The sequence below is a fragment of the Anomaloglossus baeobatrachus genome, chromosome 3, assembly GCF_048569485.1.
Source record: "Anomaloglossus baeobatrachus isolate aAnoBae1 chromosome 3, aAnoBae1.hap1, whole genome shotgun sequence".
Lineage (NCBI taxonomy): Eukaryota > Metazoa > Chordata > Amphibia > Anura > Aromobatidae > Anomaloglossus > Anomaloglossus baeobatrachus.
Window position 1 is genome coordinate 207416021 of NC_134355.1, and position 22544 is coordinate 207438564.

The 22544-nt window shown below is 47.4% G+C and overlaps 1 long non-coding RNA gene across 1 annotated transcript in view; it reads right to left on the reverse strand.

The window, feature by feature from the left end:
• LOC142295129 (uncharacterized) overlaps positions 1–11460 on the reverse strand; it is a 50506-nt gene extending 39046 nt beyond the window's left edge. The window contains exons 1-3 of the long non-coding RNA XR_012751374.1: positions 11187–11460; positions 5577–5668; positions 4956–5130 (exon numbers count right to left, since the gene is read on the reverse strand). This is a non-coding gene — a long non-coding RNA (uncharacterized LOC142295129). The remainder of the gene's footprint in view (positions 1–4955; positions 5131–5576; positions 5669–11186) is intronic.
• Between the last annotated feature and the right edge of the window lie 11084 nt (positions 11461–22544).

A 22544-nucleotide genomic window follows, 5' to 3' on the forward strand; every position in this document is an offset into this window, starting at 1 on the left:
TACCTTATCAGGATCGCTGCTGCGTCATTACATGGTCGCTGGTGAGCTGTCAAACAGGCAGATCTCACCAGCGACCAGTGACCAGCCCCCAGTCAGCACCGTGGCATGGAAGCGATGCTGTGCTTGGTAACTAAGGTAAATATCGGGTAACCAAGCAAAATGCTTAACTGGTTACCCGATATTTACCTTCGTTACCAGCGCACACCGCTTAGTACTGGCTCCCTGCACTCCTAGCCAGAGTACACATCGGGTTAATAAGCAAACCTTTGCTTATTTACCTGATGTGTACTCTGGCTTCGTGTGCAGGCAGCAGGGAGCCGGCACTGGCAGCCTGAGAACAGCGGACACTGGTAACCAAGGTAAATATCGGGTAACCAGCGAAGCATTTCGCTTGGTTACCCGATGTTTACCTTGGTTACAGCTTACCGCAGGCTGCCAGATGCCGCCTCCCTGCTCCCTGCTCGCTTCAGGTCGTCGCTCTCTCGCTGTCACACACAGCGATGTGTGCTTCACAGCAGGAGAGCAACGTCCAAAAAATGAAGCAGGACATTCAGCAACGACTGGCGACCTCACAGCAGGGGCCAGGTCGTTGCTGGATGTCACACATAGCGACAGGACGTCGCTGCTACGTCACAGAAAATGGTGACTTAGCAGCGACATCGTTGTCGCCATCGCTGTGTATGACACCACCTTAACAGTGTTAAGAAATGTCATCAAAACATGCATATGGTCATAAAACACTGAGGTGATAGAATTCAAACAAAAATGTGTTGTCTAATAGAGGGGGGGGGGGGCAAAACAGCAACCTCACAATACCCATCAAAGGCAACAATCTGACCTTATACGCTCCTAGTCCCAACGACGCGTTTCATATTTAGCTTACTCATGAGGGGACATTGGCCAAGAAAGCAGAAGCTTCAGAATATTACGGACTTTCACCATAATAAGTCCGGGCATAACATAGCGCTATGTTATGACCTTAGATCATCAATGGTAAACCTCTTTAAAGGTAAGGTGTCTCGGATTTATATAATCCAAACAATGATTTCTTGTAAGATAACATGCAGTTATAATGTTATCTTGCTTTAAATAAAGATGTCTTTCAGTTTTTATAATCCTGGAAAGCTGACAAAGCTGCCATTTTACATTCCAAGTTCTAGCACGACAGTGCAGGCTCAATTTACTGCATCTCATGGACATAGGCGATAGTGGTTGGATTCCGACCCCATTAGTTCAAATACAACTGTCCCATTGTGAAATAGTAACGCCTATGTGGGCGGCCCAATTCACAGCCGTGAGTGTGTTCAGCCGCGATTTTTCCATAGCCCATGGTTTGGGCTGGGCTGCATTTTTCCCCACAGCCAAGATCTGAAAGAGAAAGCAGTACTATCCTAACAAATCCTAGAACACTGCGGTTACCGACAGCTGGAGCGGCCTGCAATGGTGGATTATCTCCAATGACATCCCCTCCCCTCGCTCTACCCAGCCCTGCTCTCCCCCCGTCTCCGGCGTGCATGCAGCAAAGCTGTGTGTGTGTTTCTTTGTTTGTGTGTGTACCGCCCCGGGGCTCGGCCGGCTGCCGAGCCGCTTGGATCTGTGCTCATCAGTGGGTGGCTCGAACTCCTCACGGACGCGGGGGTCACGTCGCTCTGAAAGGGAGTTGGCGCTACGCGTAGGGACTTCGGTGGGAAGTCCACGGCCGGAGCCGCGGTTGTTTGTAAGGGATTTGAATTTGTGACGCCACCCACAGGTTGTGGTGAATGGATGGACACCACCGCTGCCGTTGACTAGGCTCCCGGGGACAGTGTTGCGCAGCTTGGTGTTGACCCCTCCGTGGGTAGGGGGAATGATGGTCCCGGGGGCCCAAGGGAGGTGCTGAGGCTGGGGATTGGATGCGTGCTGGTGTGTCGGTGCGGTGCGGAGCGGTGCGCGGCCCGAAGGCACTGTTGTACTCACTATTACAAACATGCTGGAGTCTCTGGTAAACCAAACAAGATGGTGAACGGTGCCCGTAGCCGGCTGCAGTTTTCCCCCTTAACAGGTTGGTGGTGTTCATCTTTCTCCTGCACCTCGCTTATGTAGAAACTGTCGACCCCTATGACTGAGCAACGGTAGTCCGCTCCCCGGCTTGGTATGTGCCGGGAGAGCCCTTTTTGCCCGCAGACGCTGGCCCCCCGGGTCTCTATGTCTGGGCGGTGGCGTTACCCTAATGGTTGGGCTGTTGTCTTCAGTCGGGTCTTAGGTGGGATAGGTCCTTAAGTCCAGTCCTCAATCAGTTGATTTGACTCAGCCCGGTTGTTTCTGGGCCTCGTACTGGGTCTGAGTATCCCTCCTGGTGCTCCGGTTTCCAATTGGTTCCCCGGTTCGGTACCGGCGGGCCACCGCCCGTCCCCGGTCCCTACGGTTTCCCCGGCTGTAATCCCAGATCCTGCAGGTGGCCACCACCGTCTGCATCCTTGCCAGAGGTATAAGATGATATCTGGTTCATCGTAATTTAATAGGTGCCTCCGGGAAAAAAAAGGGCAATGTAGTAGTAGTAAAACCCGGGCACACAACAAGTAATCAAGAAAAAGAGAAAATATGTATTCTTTTTAATCTGCTTTTTATTTGAGCAAAGGTTTGAAAAATAATAACGTTTCGGCCTTACATCCAGGCCTTTATCAAAATGAGATCTAAAATGGTATCTATGAAACACAAGGTGAGTGGGTCAGCCGTTTTACCCGTATGAGGGTTGTGAAAAAAGGGAGTATACCTTTGCTTGTGCTCAAGAGAACTCCTATGTATGATAGTCACAGGAAGTGTTGCGATACGGCATCACGGCTTTATAAACGATTTGCGTGGTTTATGGGTCAGAATGATATATGAATCAGGAAAAAAGGTCCTATCAGGGACTTATTGGGGTCAGTCACTCCTCAGTAGGCCAGAGAGCAGTATTGGTCAGATGAGACCGTATATAGGCCGAAAAAGGGAAGGCGGGCGCCTGAGTATCAAAAAAGGGGATCACAGCTCCGCTTAGGAGTATTGCAAGTGTAAGACCAAATATGGTCACTGGTGAACACCTGGATAGCTGAGGGTGACCCACTCACCTTGTGTTCCATAGATACCATTTTACATCTCATTTTGATAAAGGCCTGGATGTAAGGTCGAAACGTTATTATTTTTCAAACCTTTGCACAAATAAAAAGCAGATTAAAAAGAATACATATTTTCTCTTTTTCTTGATTACTTGTTCTGTGCCCGAGTTTTACTACTACTTCCTTGCCAGAGGTGACTGGGCTCCAACCCAGACACCTGGTGTAGACTATGGCAGACCTGGACACAGGTCTGCCGTCAAACTTCACTCCACTCCACTGTCAAAGCTCAACTCTACTAGACTACTGTTTTTCCCGCCTCAGGGCCTGTGAACTCCTCGGTGGGTGGAGCCAACCGCCTGGCTCCACCACCCTGCTGTGAACATCAAACCCGGAGGGAGGTGACAAGGGTTTTGTAGTTTGGCTGCTGTCACCTTATCAGTGGGGGGGAGGGGTGTAAGGGCCTACCTGTGACAACCTGGCTAGTCCAGGGCGTCACATGTGCGTGTATGCAGAGCATGTGAGTACCATCGCCCCACCCCCCACTGCTACTGTCTCCAAGGACACCCCCCACTTCCCCCTGCTCTCTTTGCTGCAGCCGCTATGGGCGTGCATGCAAAGCAGTGCGTGAGTACCGGCGCCCCTCCCCTGCCGCTGTATATCTAATCCTCTCCTATGTGATACTGTCTGCTGAGCTGTGTATCTAACCCTCTCCTGTGTGGTACTGTCTGCTGATCTGTGCATCTATTCCTATCCTGTGTGATACTGTCTGCTGAGTTGTGTATCTAATCCTATTTTGTGTGATACTGTCTGCTGAGTTGTGTATCTAATCCTCTCCTGTGTGATACTGTCTGCTGAGCTGTGTATCTAATCCTCTCCTGTGTGGTACTGTCTGCTGAGCTGTGTATCTAATTCTATCCTGTGTGATACTGTCTGCTTAGTTGTGTATCTAATCCTATTCTGTGTGATACTGTCTGCTGAGTTCTGTATAAAATCCTCTCCTGTGTGATACTGTCTGCTGAGCTGTGTTTCTAATCCTATCCTGTGTGACACTGTCTGCTGACCTGTGTATCTAATCCTGTCATATGTGATACTGTCTGCTGAGCTGTGTATCTAATCCTCTCCTGTGTGATACTGTCTGCTGAGCTGTGTTTCTAATCCTATCCTGTGTGATACTGTCTGCCGAGTTGTGTATCTAATCCTCTCCTGCGTGATACTGTCTCCAGAGCTGGGTATCTAATTTAATCCTGTGTGATACTGTCTGCTGAGTTGCTGTATCTAATTCTATCCTGTGTGGTACCTGTCTGCTGAGTTGCTGTATCTAATCCTATCCTGTGTGATACTGTTTGCTGAGCTGTGTATCTAATCCTATCCCGTGTGATACTGTCTGCTGAGCCGTGTATCTAATCCTTTCCTGTGTGACACTGTCTCCTGAGCTGGGTATCTAATCCTCTCCTGTGTGACACTGTCTCCTGAGCTGGGTATCCAATCCTATCCTGTGTGATACTGTCTGCTGAGCTGTGTATCTAATCCTGTCCTATGTGAGACTCCTGCTGTCCTTTGTGACACTTTAGACATTTCTGGTCACCAGCAAAATGGCTCTGCACTGTGTCCCTACATTTCATTCTCTGTTATCCTTTTGGAAACACCCAGGTTGGGAGGTGGAGCTGTGACAGCACGCACAGGAGAGCAGACTCCGTCCACTTTACTGCAGCTGTAATCCAGGCTATTTCTACAGTAGGATTTCTGTAGGATTTCAGCAGCTGCTCCCCCTAGTGTTTAAGAGTGGAACATAAATATCAAACTTTTTTTTTTTTTTATATTTTGCTCAATTAAATACAAATAATAATATTTAAACAAAACATTAAAACATTAATACTTTACATTTTTTCAGTTATTGAATTTTTGGTTTTTTGGACGACACCTTCCCTTTAAGGCAGAACTTTTTGGGTATAACGCAAGACTGGGTTGACAAACTTTTACTGTAACAGACTTCTTTCTTCAGCAAATTCACAGTAACGTTCTGGCTTCACAAAGTCACTTTTATAGCATTGTAGGCCTACAAATTGAAATACAAAATAATTAGATGTGATATTTCCTTACCTAAGACACAGTTAGGCCTTTTCACACTGGGCGTTTTTGCAGCGTTTTTTAGCTACAGATTTGCCTTGGTTTATGCAGATCCATGCTAATAAAACGCTGCTTTGTACAGTCCCAGCAAAGTCTATGAGATTTCTGAAATCTCATGCACACACACACAAACATGGCAGGATTTTTTCCTGACGGTTTTCTGAAATACCTCCAGTTTTACTGCGTTCTGAAAAGAATGAACATGTCAATTATTTTCAGTGCTTTTGCTACAGTTTTTCACCCTAGTGACAGGTGGACTCGCAGATACCCTGCAAGTCCACCTGTCACTAGATACCCGGAATTGGTCCAGGGTATCTGGCCGGAACTTAAATAGTGGTGGGGACAGGGGGATTGGAGCAGGTGCGATATATTTACCGAATCACTGCCGTGGCTCCTCTACTTCCCCACTCATTCCATATTCACTGCTTTCATCTATGATTGGTTGCATTTAGACGCGCCCCCAGCATCTAAATAAAAATCAAAAAAGACTGCTGGAACACTATTGTAAATATGAACAGGGTGCTAGCTAAAATATACACAATCTATATAAAGTGAAAGCTGCACACCAAATTCAGAGAAATATGAACAAGCATAACTGCTTTATAATACATAAGGAAGGAAAAATATAATACGACATATGAAAAATTTAAAAAATGAAATGAGACATTGCATAACTGCTGAGGATTATTTGAAAAAAGAGATATTTAGCTAATGTATTGATCAATTCATTACTGCCCCATAACCACTTCACGGTAATCTCTTATTTATGGGGTCCCTAACCAAATGTTACCTCTATATGCGGTTAAAACCTGCATGTGTGTATGGTTACCCAGTATCTAACTGCAACCAAAGACCCGGTCTGCAGGTCCATACAGAGAATGAGTGAGCCGCTCATTCAGCAGTGACCTCACTCAGACTATTCCCGGTGACAGGTATCGCCAGCTGTGGTCGGGAATCACCTGAGTGAAGTGACCACTGATCGTGAGGCTTATTCATTCTCTGGAGCTCACAGCAGGCAGTCCTGTTCTATGGTGCTCGCTGTGATCTTCAGATGTCACAGAGCTGAATCGTCGTGGGACCTCGTGTGGATTTCATCGGAACTGCAGGGGTGATTATGGGGTTAATAAAGGGGTAAAAGAGGAGGCTTTTTGTAATTTTATTTCAAATAAAGGATTTTTTCAGTGTTTGTGTTGATTTCTTTTCACTTTTTACAGATTGGTAATGGCAGGCAACTATGAGACACCCCCATTACTAATCTAGGGATTAGTCTAGTCCCCTGATATTACCCCAATTGCCACCGCACTAGAGCAATTCAGGCTGGGTAAAGTGCTGGGATTGTCACATCTAATGGTTGTGAAAATTCTGGCCAGCTGCAAGCTGATATATTTACGCTGGGTCTCTCCAGCCTGATAATACCAGCCCCCAGCTGTGGGCTTTATCTTGGCTGGGCATCAATATTGGGGGGGGGGGACCAAACACTGTTTTTTGCTTTGTTTTGTTTTTAATTCATTATTTAAATAATTTAAAAATCAGCATGGGGTCCCTCTTATTTTGATAACCAGCCAAGATAAACCATACAGCTGGGGGCCGTAGCCTGTAGCAATGGGCTTTATCTGTGCTGGGTCTCATAATATGGGGGGAAACCTACGTCATTTTTTATTTATTTATTTTTTTTACTGTACGATAGACCCACAGACTCCAGTGGGGGGAGGGGGAAGCAGTGAATATGCTTGGGGCTAATGAGCGGCACCGGAAGTAGGAGGGGCCGTGGGAGCAGGTACGGATGATACTAGAATGTATTGGCTCCTTCCAGGTTAGTGGGCGTGGCTTGCTGGGTTAGTGGGTGTGAACTGCTTGGTTAATGAGCTTGGAGATGTTTTCTCCCTTCCACTACAATCATGCTTCGCCCCCCTGCCCCTCATGTGATAGGGGTCTGTTGAATGACGTCATACCTGGAAGGAGCCCATACACTCTAGCATCTACCGTAGACTGGTAACTATAGCGTGCTTGCTTTACTTTTCTTTTTTTCTTTCTACTTTTTTTTTACTACTCGAGTGGCGGATCAGGTCAATCTCAGCCCGGCCCAGCACTCGGGTACTCTTGAACCCTTGCTGGTCTTGACATCACAAAAACGCCACAAAAACCACACCAAAATCTCAGATGGCTCCCAGGAGACATCCTTCCACAAGATTAGGTTTTGGTCAGGAAAAAAACGTTACAAAAACGTCCCATGTGAACATAGCCTTAGGGGTACTCTGCACACTACGACATCGCAGGTGACGCATATCCGGCATCGCAGGCGACATCGTAGTGTGTAAAGCCTAGATGATACGATTAACGAGCGCAAAAGTGTCGTAATCGTATCATCGGTTTAGCGTCGGCGTAATCCATAATTACGCTGACGCGATGGTCCGATGTTGTTCCTCGCTCCAGCAGCCACACACATCGCTGTGTGTGAAGCCGCAGGAGCGAGGAACATCTCCTACTGGCGTCACCGTGGCTCCCGTAGGATATGCGGAAGGGAGAAGGTGGGCGGGATGTTTACATCCCGCTCATCTCCGCCCCTCCGCTCCAATTGGCCGCCTGCCGTGTGACGTCGCAGTGACGCCGTACGACCCACCCCCTTAATAAGGAGGCTGGTCTCCGGCCAGAACGACGTCCCAGGACAGGTGAGTGCATGTGAAGCTGCTGTAGCGATAATGTTCGCTACGGCAGCTATCACAAGGATATCGCAGCTGCGACGGGGGCGGGGACTATCGCGCTCGGCATCGCAGCATCGGCTTGCGATGTCGCAGCGTGCAAAGTACCCCTTAGGCTCTGTGCGCACTAGGCCGTTTTGCCCGCGTATTTACCCGCGGATTTGCTGCAGAAATTTCTTGAGAAATGTCTGCAATCTTTGTGCAGACATTTCCCAGGAAATCCTATGAGAAAAAAAAATAGCTGTGCGCACTGTGCGGATTTTTCTCAAGAAATTTCCTTGAGAAAATTTTCTCGAGAAACTTTCTTGAGAAAATGAGCATGTCCATTATTTTCCAATTTCACTCCATTCACTGTAATGTAATCGCGAAATTCCGGGGGTATACCGCAGGTAGCAAATGATGTGCGGTATACCCCCGGTATAGCCGCGATTTACCTGCGGTAATGCTCATCGCTGCCTGCGGTTTTGCAGGAAGCGATGTCATTATGCCAGGAAGAGGAAGCGGAGCAGAGTAAACACAGACGTCACACTCCCTGGACGCCGCACAGAAGCACTTCCGTGCGACCTCCAGGTGCCCGTGCAGTCTGTGTCCTGCTCCGGCCTCGCGGCTGCAGTGTCAGTGTCTGCCCGCAGTGTCAGCAGCTTGTCACGCTGCAGCGCAGGCAGACACTGACACAGGCAGACACTGACACTGCACTGCAGGGTGTCAGTGTGTGCCCGCAGTATCAGCAGCCTGTCACGCGGCAGCGCAGGCAGACACTGACACCCTGCAGTGCTGGCAGCCGCGGGGATGACGATCGCTGCTGTCAGGAGGTGAGATCATTACCTGCTGTGACGATCTCCTGCCTCCTGACGTCAGCGCTGTCACTGCTGTCTATGCCCGTCTCGCGAGCGGCCCGAGACTGTCACTAGCGGTGACGTCACGGGCTCTCGCGATACTTCTGACAACGCGGCGGGCATAGAAGTCAGTGACAGCGCTGACGTCAGCAGTACAGGAGATGATCACAGAAGGTAATGATCTCATCTATGCTCCTGACGGCAGCGCTCGGCATCCCCTGCAGTGACCTGGGCTGACCTATTGATGTTAGCTCAGGTCACTGCATTGCTCTCCCAGCCAATGGGGAACATTCTGTTCTTCATTGACTGGGACAGCGACTATGGTATGGATCGCCGTGCTCCCCCCCTTATTGGATTACACCGGACGTGGAATTGATTGTTCTTTTCAATAAATTGGTTAAAGAGGGAATGTTTTGGGGAGTGTTTTTTCAAATAAAACTTTTTTTGTTGTCTATTTTTTATTTCTTACTGACTGGGTTGGTGATGTCGGGTATCTGATAGACGCCTGACCTCACCAACCCCAGGGCTTGATGCCAGGTGACATTACACATCTGGCATCAACCCCATATATTACCTCGTTTGCCAACGCACCAGGGCGCGGGATGAGCTGGGGCGAAGCGCCAGGATTGGCACGTCTAATGGATGCGCCACTTCTGGGGCGGCTGCGGCCTGCTATTTTTAGGCTGGGGAGTGTCCAATAACAGTGGACCTCCCTAGTCTGAGAATACCAGACCACAGCTGTCCGCTTTACCTTGGCTGGTGATCCAATTTGGGGGGACCCCACGTTTTTTGTTTTAAATTATTTATTTAATGTAAAGTAACAGCGTGGGGTGCCCTCTATTTTGGATTACCAGCCAAGGTGAAGCTGTCAGCTGTTGTTTGCAGGCTGCAGCCGACTGCTTTACCCTAGCTGGCTACAAAAGATGGGGGGACCTCAAGTCGTTTTTTTTTTAATTATTTATTTATTTTATGGCTAAAAACAAGGCTAAGCACCCTTTAGTGCCACATGAAAGTCACTAAAGGGTGCCAGCTTAGAAAATGCAGGGAGGTGGGACATTCTATAGGTCTTTCTCATCTATCTATCTATCTATCTATGGCCCGTTTCACACGTCAGTGAAAAACACTGACGTTTTTCACTGGCGTGTAAAACACGCACATGTCCCTGCGTGTGCCGTGAATTACAGCACACGTGGGTTGTCTAAGTGCAATCCGGGCTCCATTCTCCGTGGCCCGTGATTGCACTTAGAAACCAACTCACCTGTGCCCGCTCCCGCTCTCCATGGTGCTGATCGCTCCCGCGGTGCAGCATCCGGCCGGCGCTGACCCCCGCAGCAGCTGCTTCCGGGTCGGCTGTGTCGTGCATCATGAATATGCGCGACAGTAATCAGCCGGCTCAGAAGCAGCAGGCTGCACGGGCTGCAGAGAGCGCCGCTGAAGCCGGTTGAGTAAAAATGTTTTTTATTTTAAAAGCACGTTTTTTTCTGGCACGTGTTTGACGGACCACACCACTGCGTGGTCCGTGGGACATCAGTGATGCCAGAAAAAAATGGACATATCTCCGTGCGGCAATCACGCACACGCGGGTACGCCGCACGGAGACACGTGCAATGAAAAATCACTGACGTGTGAGCAGACCCATTCATTATAATGGGGCTGCGTATGTCAGGGATTCTGGTACGTTTAAAAAAAAGCACAAACGTGCCAGAATCACTGACGTGTGAAACAGGCCTATCTATCTATTCATCTATCCATCTTTCACTCTATCCATTATCTGTCTATCGATTATCTATATTATTTATTGCAAAACCGCAGGGAGCAACCTGCGGTAAATCCGCGGCAAATCCACGGCAAATCCGCGGCAAATCCGCATGCGTTTTTGCCGCGGATTTTTCCGCAGGTGCGGAAATCTTCCACTCCCAGAAGTTTCTCAAGAAATTTTCTTGAGAAAATTCACATTTCTAGTGCGCACATAGCCTTAGAGTGAAAAGACAAATCAAAAGCTATTAGATTTCTTATCACACACAAGTCACATTGGGAGAATGTTTTTTTCTTCATGGATGTCTATTATCTCCCCCCAAAAAATGTAATTCAGCACCTTCAAATTACCGTAAATCAATTAAAAAAACAGTGGCACCAGATTTTTTATTTTTTTTGTAGACCTGTGTTATCTGAGCCCACACCTTCATTGCCACACTTCATTGGGAAAAAACAAGAGGGCGAAAAACTTCAACTAGTGGAATCCTTATCTTTTCTGTTAGGCTATGTTCACACAAACATATACAATCCACGTGTGGACTGCTATGCAATGACTATTGGCAAAGCTATCAATTTGAATATAATAATGTTCTTCTTTATTAACTGCTCAATTACTCATATCATAATTTTAGTAGCATGTCATTTGCTCGTATAATTACAAGCAGTTACACTGCAATTTCATTCTTTGTACTCACCCATTTGAAGGCAGCATTTCTCCCTCTCTAGCTGTGGTAGGAGCAGCTTATGAACCAGCTGTAACACCAGAAGGTAGCTCCTGCAGGAGTGATTTTCAAGTAAGAAGCCTTGACAGATGCTGGCAAGAAAACAGGGAAATCAGCAGTAGCTGCAGGGCAGACAAAGCCAGGATACAGGCCAGGGTCTGTCAGGCCAATCATCAGATGCAAGTAGTCAGTAAACAGGCGGTTTGCAGACAAGAATAGTTAGGAAACATGCTGGAGGTCAGGAAACAATCAGGTAGACAGAAAGCAAGATTTGCTGATGTTCAGTCAAGGAGCATTGCTCAACCAACAGACAAAAGGAATATGTACACATTTGTTCAAAAAACCCTATTTAAATAGAGAAAATAGTCATAGTTTACAGATATCCATCTCCAAAGACAGATCAGCATCACAGACAATGAAATATGTTGCTACAAACAAGTGAGTGCATTCAGTCGCCTTGGGCGGTAACAGGCGTGCTGTCGCATACTATATATTTTGACTCTTATTACATGTATCAGCAAAGTGTAAACAATTAATATAGACATCTGAATAACGTGAATTCAATTTTTCTACAACTATGCTTTGTCGCTTAGAAAACTTACTCAAAAAGAGAATTGTGTCTTATCATCAACCTTGTTATAGAAGACCTGAGTCCTCAGTGGTCACTAAGACTGCAGAATAATGACGCTCTCATATACGCGGTAATTAATCCTGTCAACTAAAAAGAAGGAAAGTGGTGTGCAAAGGAGGGATACACCTCTATCAAAGTACAAAACGTTCTTTATTACATCGAGACACAGCAAACACGCTTTAAAAACACTAAAAAAGGCGTAACAGCCCCAATTTACACTATTTGATTCCTATAGGGAACAAAAAGTATATATCCCCTCCTTCCCATCCAGCAACATTCAAACATACAGATAAATGGCAAATAATGCTTTGAAAAAATAGCCCAATAAATATTAGCAACCAAATAGGTCATAGGTATATACACCAATATATACACAAATTCCCTAAGAGGTGATAGTAATTGCCCAAAGCCATAGAGCTACCAGAAAAGCTGGGTTACCAAATAATGAATGATAGCCATATTAAGTCAGGAAGGTGGGATAATACCAGTCCCCACACGTATCGTTGCCACCAAGGGCAACTTCATCAACTATCACCTCTTAGGGACTTTGTGTATCTATTGGTGTATATACCTATGTCCTATTTGGTTGCTAATATTTATTGGGCTTTTGCCTTTTCCTATAGGGATCTATTTATTGCTTATATGTCCATCCATTTTGGATAAAGAAATATCTATCTGTATTTGTTATATATTTTTATATATATATATATATATATATAAAAATATGTGTATATATATATATATATATATATATATATATATATATTTATCTGTAACCTCATAGATGAACATATTATTCCCTATTTGAGATTTTACTTCTGGGAGTACCTTATTGTATATAACCAGCCTATTTTTGCCATCTATTAATAACATCCTATTAGGCGCTAACTATGTTCAATATAGATCTCCCTGTATGAATTCAACCTTTAGTTATTATATTGGATTTATGTGTACACTTATATGTGACGCCCTGGCCTATCAGGTCGTCACAGGGTATTGTGCAATCTGCCCTTCTGCATGATATCCAATCCTCCTTGGTTATGGATCCCTAGCCTGTGGTGTTGCTAAGAACAAGCTAATCAAAATCCTAGAAACACTCTGCACCACACCCACCAGACACACCAGTGGACAGCCTGAAATGAATAGGGATGGACACTTGGGGGGTTTGTAAGGGGAGGTCAGGGGTGTCAGGAGTAGTCAGTCAGGTGGTGACTCTCGAGAGGAGAGGCCACAAGTCGTTGTAGGAGGTTAGGAGCTGGGCTCCTCAGTTACTAGGTGGCAGACGTTGGTCTGGGCCTGGTAGGAGCTGGAACCCCGGTCGCAGGGGATCACGTCAAGGGGTACGGAACTGCTGAGGAGGGCAGCCGGCAGCCTTGAGCCATCACCGGGCAGGGGCCAGGGCACAGCGGGGTACGTGGACCCTAGGCCGGAAAGTAGCTTCACGCGTCCTGGTAATTTACCCGACGAGGGCGAAGACTTCACGATTCGTCCTCCGCCCGCTCCAAAATCGGGGTGCTAGCGCAACGAGGGGGATTGGACTTTCCCAATATATAGTCCAGAAAATCCCAAGCGTGAACCCTGAGAGCAAGCTCACTCCGTTAGCCATACGGGTGAGCAGGACCCATTTAGTTTCAAGCTGAGAGGGACCAACTACAGACAGAGGTGCCAAGGTCAAGGTCACAGGCTATCAGGCAACACCATAGGGCACGGGATCCCGGCGTGGTCCCTCCTTTCTGCAGCGGTGCTAAGAATTCTGGTTTACAAGTTGTCCGTGTTAGCGTTATTGGACTGAGTGCGTAAGCAGTGACCCTTTCCTCCCCAACGGCGCTCCCCTCTCACCATCACCAAGCCCTGGGGCATCGCTTCCCTACCCACGGAGGGGTTAAACATCCGGCTGCCATTCCACCGCCACTGGGCGCTCCCAACAGCAGCGGTGGTATCCCACCTTACCACACACCGTGGGTGCGTCATGAACTCTAACCACAAAATCCCCTGTAAATACCCCCCTTTTAGTTCTTGCGTCTTTCCTGAGAAAGCGCGCAAAGTCTAAGCCCCACCTTTCATCTTGCTTGTGAGGCCGGAACCGGAAGTTCCCAGAGGGCCACAGCGCGTGAAAGAGTGCGAGGTGAAAACCAAGGGGGCGCACGAAGATGTCGGCTCCAGACGATGGAAGTGTGGCGGCGCTGCCTCCGCCCGACCAAGGTAATGCTGGGGTGGTGGACGCCGCTCCGGCCGCAGGATCAGCGGCATCGGGACCCGAGGTGGTTGTTCCAATAATGCCGATAACCTTGCCGAATGTACCATGCACTGCCTGGCTCAGTATGATGGCTGACCAGACGTGCTGCAAGGATTCAAGAGAAAAATCTGTAACGTTCTCTATATGTATGCCTTGACCGGACGGCAGCGGGTGTCTATAGTGCTCGGGCAGCTGACTGGCGCTGCTGAGGTGGAGGTGGAAACGTGGACCGAAGCGGATTGGATATCCGTAACTGCCATATTTAGGAGACTGGGAGCTGCCTTTGAAACCCGCACGGAAGCGGAGCTCAGGATGAGATTTTACAGCTGCAAGCAATGGCCCCAAGACAGCATTCGAGATTATGCTTTGAAGCTACAAGCGGCACTGCGGACCATGAGACTGACCAACGATGTCGGAGAGCCAGCGGGGAACAAGATAAGAGTGGAGCAGTTCCTGCAAGGCCTTGGGTCAGTGGAAAACCGCAAGTAGCTTAGGCTGTGGGCCCTAGAGCACCCTGCTTTGGACTTTGCTACCCTGAAAGAACGGGTAATTAAAGCCCTGCAGCCCCCAGAGGCCCCTGACTCTTCACTCCTGTCCTGGCAAGCTGGAACGTCTCCAATGCAAGTGAAGCCCCCTGCCCTGGCACTGCCAGAGCCCCCTTCATTAACAACGTCTGGGACCGAAACAAGCGATTTGTTTACCCAAGTACAGCAACTAAGTAAAGACGTCGCCCGGATTCTAGAGGCAATGCAGCTAAAGTCCAAGACCACTTCATCAAGGGAAATCCAACTGGCTGACTGCCCTGGATTAGAAAGCGGACCTCGGCGTATAAAGGACGGAGCAGCGATCAGTATGGCCCACTGATATGCTACAAGTGCAATAAGACCGGCCACTACGCACGAAGCTGTCCTTTAAATGGGCAGCCCCTGGGGCCAAGGGAATAAATTGCCACGGCCCAGAAGACTGGAGAGAGCGGTATGTTGGGGGATGGCCCATCGTTTCCATCACCCTGGATGGGATCCCGACCTCTGCACTTCTTGATACTGGCTCCCAGGTAACGACTATTCCCTATATACTGTATAAGAAATTATGGCTTGATGATGATCTGACCCCGCCGGACGACAGCCTGACCAACTATGCTGTCAACGGGTTACCTGTGACTCAAATTGGGTTCAAGGAGGTGACCATTAAGGTGGGCAGGGTAGAATTGCTGAGACAAGGCCTCATAGTAGTGCAAAATGACCCTAGTGATCAGAACCTGAAGATCATTTTGGGAACAAATGTCATTGAGAATTGTATTGGTGAAGTACTGTTTTTGCTCTTACAGCTGTCTGAGACTGCAGGAGCAGGGCGACAGAGAGTCCTGCAACGTGAGATCAGAGCTCTCCTGCAGCGGCAACAGGTAAATCTTTCCGGTGGAGAGATAGGTGGTGTACGGGTAATGGATGCGGCCCCCACGTAATACCCCTACAAAGTGAAATGTTGATATGGTGCAGGGCAGCTGTAGGCTCCCAGGGACAGGATTACCAGGCAGTGGTAGAGCCCCTACCCTCCGAGCATTGGCCCACCATGTTTACAGCAAGGGGGATAGTTGATGTCCAGAGGGGGATTGTGCCCATGCGGGTGCTGAACTGTGGGGAGGAGGAAGTTACACTACCCAGATATGCCACTCTAGCCAAGCTGTTTACAGTAAATGCAGATGACATCCATGCAACAGGCTCTTTGGATAAGACTAGTAAGCTCCCCAGTGCTAGCCCCCAGGACCCGGCAGAGAAGTGGTGTCAGGAGTTACATGTGGGCACTGACTCTAGACCTGAACATCATAAACAAGGGGTCTACAGAGTTCTCAGGGATAACTGGAGAAAAAAGGGAGATGAGGCAAAAAACATGTGTGAAAGATTCCATTTTATTCATAAAAAAATATGTTGATAACAGCTGATATGTGCGCCGATCGCCGCCGCCCGCCGGCGGCAGGGGGCGGGGCTTACCAGAACACGATCCATGACGTATCTAGTACGTCATGGGTCGTTAAGGGGTTAATGCTTTGCCAGGCCTTTACAGCCGCAGCCTTCAGGTCTTGCTTGTTTGTGGGTCTTTCCGTCTTAAGTCTGGATTTGAGCAAGTGAAATGCATGCTCAATTGGGTTAAGATCTGGTGATTGACTTGGCCATTGCAGAATGTTCCACTTTTTTGCACTCATGAACTCCTGGGTAGCTTTGGCTGTATGCTTGGGGTCATTGTCCATCTGTACTATGAAGCGCCGTCCGATCAACTTTGCGGCATTTGGCTGAATCTGGGCTGAAAGTATATCCCGGTACACTTCAGAATTCATCCGGCTACTCTTGTCTGCTGTTATGTCATCAATAAACACAAGTGACCCAGTGCCATTGAAAGCCATGCATGCCCATGCCATCACGTTGCCTCCACCATGTTTTACAGAGGATGTGGTGTGCCTTGGATCATGTGCCGTTCCCTTTCTTCTCCAAACTTTTTTCTTCCCATCATTCTGGTACAGGTTGATCTTTGTCTCATCTGTCCATAGAATACTTTTCCAGAACTGAGCTGGCTTCATGAGGTGTTTTTCAGCAAATTTAACTCTGGCCTGTCTATTTTTGGAATTGATGAATGGTTTGCATCTAGATGTGAACCCTTTGTATTTACTTTCATGGAGTCTTCTCTTTACTGTTGACTTAGAGACAGATACACCTACTTCACTGAGAGTGTTCTGGACTTCAGTTGATGTTGTGAACGGGTTCTTCTTCACCAAAGAAAGTATGCGGCGATCATCCACCACTGTTGTCATCCATGGACGCCCAGGCCTTTTTGAGTTCCCAAGCTCACCAGTCAATTCCTTTTTTCTCAGAATGTACCCGACTGTTGATTTTGCTACTCCAAGCATGTCTGCTATCTCTCTGATGGATTTTTTCTTTTTTTTCAGCCTCAGGATGTTCTGCTTCACCTCAATTGAGAGTTCCTTAGACCGCATGTTGTCTGGTCACAGCAACAGCTTCCAAATGCAAAACCACACACCTGTAATCAACCCCAGACCTTTTAACTACTTCATTGATTACAGGTTAACGAGGGAGACGCCTTCAGAGTTAATTGCAGCCCTTAGAGTCCCTTGTCCAATTACTTTTGGTCCCTTTAAAAAGAGGAGGCTATGCATTACAGAGCTATGATTCCTAAACCCTTTCTCCGATTTGGATGTGAAAACTCTCATATTGCAGCTGGGAGTGTGCACTTTCAGCCCATATTATATATATAATTGTATTTCTGAACATGTTTTTGTAAACAGCTAAAATAACAAAACTTGTGTCACTGTCCAAATATTTCTGGACCTAACTGTATATGTGCAGCAAATCTAAACCTGGTGCACCGCGCAACCAAAGAAGCTGAGATTGTAGAAAAGTTTCTTATAATATAGCTGTGGCAAAAAGGCTGAACCAGAGAGGGGCTACAGTTTTATGTATGCAAAAATAATATCCACCAGCTGAAAGCAGCACGCATATAAATTCCCATTATATTCACCACAGCCACATAAGGGTTAATTCTAGTGCTGCACGGAGCTAAAAAGGGGTTTGAGGCAATACAAGAGGCACAGGAGTACTGTGCGATTGGTAATCCCAATCCAGATCACCGTGCAGCCAAAAGGAAAGCAAAGCAATTGGGGGCAACATCAGATAATATACCTGGTGGTTGGTTCTGAGGCGCAGGAAACAGCCTCCTGACAGCTGTTTCGCAGCGTTGCTTTTTCGAAGGAGGTATGGATGGGATAGGCATACCAAGCTTTATTGAGACTGGACCGGGTGTACAATATTGAACCTAATTGCGGTCGTTCACTGCGCATGCGCCGGTGCCCGAGTACGGAGAGCAGAAGGAAGCAAAATACCGCTGTGTACGGCGCACGCATGGGACGAGTCACCATGGTACTCGCGCGCGCGCACCAGCGATCTCGCTCCCAACCCCTGCCCGCAGTCAGAGCGCCGGAGGACGCGCATAACCACAAGGTAAATGAAAACATTACAATAATTTCACAAAACTTGTTGGAAAATGACATAATAATGAATTGACAACATAATCCGGATTTCAACAAGGGGCCAAAAAGAATTATACAAGTCCCAGAAAAAAGCTATGAGGAAACCTAAAGGACATAAAACAAAGGGATGAGCAAATAGTACAATAAAATAATAAAATAAAAAATATATATAATATATATATATATATATATATACATACACAAAAAGGTGTAATGACATACACAATTAAAAACCCCACAAAATTACCCAACCACGGATTATAACCAGGGTGGAAAATTCCACCACAGTGAACCCGAACACAGCACAGGAAGAGGACAGGGGGAGAAATCAGAGGAACAAAAGATCCATAGCCATGTGGAACAATTGGATATTATGATGGAAATTAGTTGTCATAATGCAAACTGGCCAAAATGAGAGAAAATGCCGGATGTGAATTACAAGAAAAGGGCATAGCTGACCACCTCGTTTAAACCGAAGGGCACGAGGGTGTTCAGGGAGACGATCCACTTGGACTCCCGCTGAGCGAGAATCTTCCGTAGATCGCCCCCCCGAACACCCCCGTGAATCACATCAATGCCCCTAACTTGTAATGATTTAGGGCTGCAATTATGAGCAGCCCTAAAATGACGGGGCAAAGTTTTCAAGAGGGTGACATCCTCCACAGAGGCAGCAGCAATAATATCTCTCACGTGCTCCCTGACCCTAATGCGGAGCTCACGGGAAGTGAGCCCCACATAGATCAGGGAGCATGAGCATGTAGCATAATAAACCACGTGTGTGGTGCTGCAAGTGATGTAATTGTTGATGGAAAACGTCTTCTTACCATCAGAAGAAGTGAAGGATGGCACCCTAATGATGTTAGCACATGCGGCACAATGGCCGCAAGGAAAACAGCCCCTGAGAGGACCCCTAGAACCAAAAGGGTTCTGTCTGGGTGGAACGTAGTGGCTCTTGACGAGAAGATCCCCCAGGTTTTTTGCTCGCCTAGCCTTCATGAGGGGTCTCCTGGGAAGCACTGCAGCCAAAGTAGGCTCAGTAAACAATACAGACCAGTGCTTCACCAGGATCCCCCTCATCGTGTCCCACTCGTGGTTAAAGGTACCAATAAAACGGATCTGATTGTCCATGGTTGGCCGAGGGTGTTTATATTGGAGAAGATGTTCCCTGGGGGTATGCTTTGCATGTAAATAGCCTTTTTCAATGCATCTGTTGCTATACCCCCTCGCTCTAAACCTGCATCGGAGATCGGATGACTGGGTTTCAAAGGTGGAAGAAGTAGAGCAGATCCGGTTCATCCTCAAAAACTGTCCGGTCTGGATGGCGCGTATGGTTGACATGGTATGGCCAGAGGATGCATGTAGGAGGGCATTGACCGACGTGTCCTTGCGGAAAACGTCAGTCTGAATGCCCCCCGCCACATCCACATAAATATTAACATCAAGGAAGTCCAAACTGGAGTTACTGGATCTGTAAGTCAACTTGATGTTGAGGGAATTAGAATTAAGGTCATCCATGAATTGATCAAGCTGCCCGACTGTGCCCTGCCAAATGACAAAAACGTCATCAATGTAGCGGAGCCAGCACTGCACATGGGAGCTCCCCGCAGCACCGCCATCGCCAAACACCAACCTCTCCCAATACCCCAGGAAGAGGTTGGCGTAGGCGGGTGCGCAAGAAGCACCCATCGCAGTGCCGCGCCGCAGTAAATAAAATAAATCTTTGAAAACGAAAAAATTGTGAGTCAGGGCAAAGTCAAGCAGCTTCATCACCAGTGTAACCATGGCGCCATCGAGACCGGAGGTTGAGAGGTAGAAGCGGACCGCCTCCAAGCCGTCAGTGTGTCCGATGCAGGTGTAGAGCGACTCCACGTCGGCACAAACCATGAGCATATCCGAATCCATAAAGATGCCGTCAAGACGCCTCAGGACGTCCGTGGTGTCCTTGACATAGCAGGGTAGGTTTTCAACTAAAGGTTTTAAATAAAAATCAATAAATCTACAAATAAATTCACACAACCCTCCTATGCCGGACACAATCGGATGACCCGGGGGGTTGAGGGCATCCTTATGGATCTTGGGTAATAAATAAAACGTGGGAACACGTGGACAGCTAGTGAGCAACCCCTGGAGCATCTTCTCGTCTATGATTCCCTGATGGTGGGCCTGGATAAGAAGTTTCTTCAGATCAAGGGAAAAGGAGGTCAAAGGATTATGAGTGAGGCGTCAGTATGTTGTCTTATCCCTAAGTTGTCTTAGTGCCTCTTTTTCATATTTATCTATCGGCCAGACCACTATGTTACCCCCCTTGTCCGCCGCCTTGATCACGACATCATCGTAGCTTTGTAGAGAGGTGACCGCCGACCTCTGACGATGGGTTAAATTATAAAATTTACCTCTAGTTGGTACTTTTCTGAGGTCGTCGGTCACCAATCTAAGAAAGATATCGATGGCCGGGCAGAGGGACAGGGGGGGAAACGCGTGGATCTAGGCCGTAGAAAATCAGGTGTCCTACCTGGAGTAGAGTTTTGTTCCTCCAGGAGATCTTGCAGGTCTTGGAGGGCGCCCCTCTCGGTCTCGTCCAAGTCACTCATTTGTTGCCTTCGAGAGTACAATTTTTTCAAAAGCAACTTCTGGGCAAATAAATTCATGTCCTTCAGCGCTAAAAACAAATTGAAGGTATTAGTGGGACAAAAATTCAAACCCCTGGAGAGGACATCCAGTTCATCACCAGACAAGACACGGGAAGATAGATTTATTACCTGCAGTTTGCCTCTATTGTTGGCCCCTCCAGGTAACTTGGAAGTAGCATCAGGTGTCTTTGAATGGTGACCCCAATGGGGTTCACAAGACTACGTGTCTTGTCAGATGGACCAGAAGGTGCCTCATCCAGGGACAATTCTGAAAAGAGGGAAGTCGAACGAGACCGAGAGGAGGGTCCCTGTCTAAAGGGTTTTCTGCCCCGAGAAAATCGGTGGCTCCACCTATAGACAGATCCTGAAGAATAGTCATTAGCATCACGCTGAATTTTTTTGGATTTCATGTCACAAACCTCCTTCTCCCATTTCTGAGCATTGGTAGACACTTCTGAATTGAATTTGTGGAAGATCTCCGCTGTACATAGGCTCTGGATAGTCCTTTCAAGACTCTCCAGTTCACTTTCAATTGCCTCAAGTGTAGTACAATTGTGCTTAGAAAGAAGATCCATACACTTGAGAGAACAAGACTGTAAATTTTCTTCCCACTCCTTTTTAAAATTATCCTCAACTATGGGAAAGGAGGGGAAAACCTGAACACGGAGTCCACGTGGCACCCAGGCATTCTCCACATATTTGGCCAGGAACGCACGGTTCCACCATAGCCGAATTCTCCTCCTGTATAACTCCCTGTACCTCTGCATAGAAGATTGTAATGATTGATTATCCATATTTGTCGGGTCACTGGGAATACTGGAGTACATGTTCCCACATTCCTGAAAGACCTTATCCAGTTGGGTGCTCCACGCTTGATCGCGTGAGCGAAAATTCATGATGGCCGGCTGAAAGGCTGTAAAAAACACAGAAAAGCAGATTAATAGCGAAAAATTGGCCATAATAAAGTATTAGCTTATGGGACCACTCAGTAGTGCCCCATAAGGAATTGCCTGCTCAAAAAACCATAAATAACTGGAGAAAAAAGGGAAATGAGGCAAAAAACATGTGTGAAAGATTCCATTTTATTCAGAAAAAATATCATATATAAATATATAACAACAATGTATAGTCAATAGGACAAGGATCTTTCTCAGGAAGTATGAGCAGGTTTTTAGCAAACACTCATTGGACTTTGGGCGGATTAAGGGGGTACAACATCACATACCCACAGGCACTCACCCACCTATCAAAGAGGGGTATAGGCCCATACCACCTGCCCATTACCAATGTGCTAAAGATATGCTCAGAAGCATGAAAGAAGCCGGAGTGATCCGTGACAGCTGCATTCCCTGGGCCGCCCCCCTGGTACTGGTAAGGAAGAAGGATGGGACAATGAGGATGTGTGTAGACTATTGACAGATTAACAAAATCACACATAAAGACGCCAACCCTTTACCCCGAATTGAGGAATCATTAGCCGCTTTGAAGTCTGCTACTTACTTTCCATTCTTGATCTCACTAGCGGGTACTGGCAGTTGCCAAGGAAGACCGTGAGAAGACAGCATTCGCTACCCCGGTGGGCTTATGTGAATTCAACAGCATGCCATTCGGGTTGTGCAACGCACCCGGGACGTTCCAGAGGTTAATGGAGTGCTGCTTGGGCCACTGCAACTTTGAAACCGTCTTGTTATATCTGGATGATGTCATCGTTTACTCCAAAACCTACGGGAGCACACCTGGAGCACCTTGCCGAGGTGTTTGATGCCCTATCCAAATACGGCATGAAGCTCAAACCATC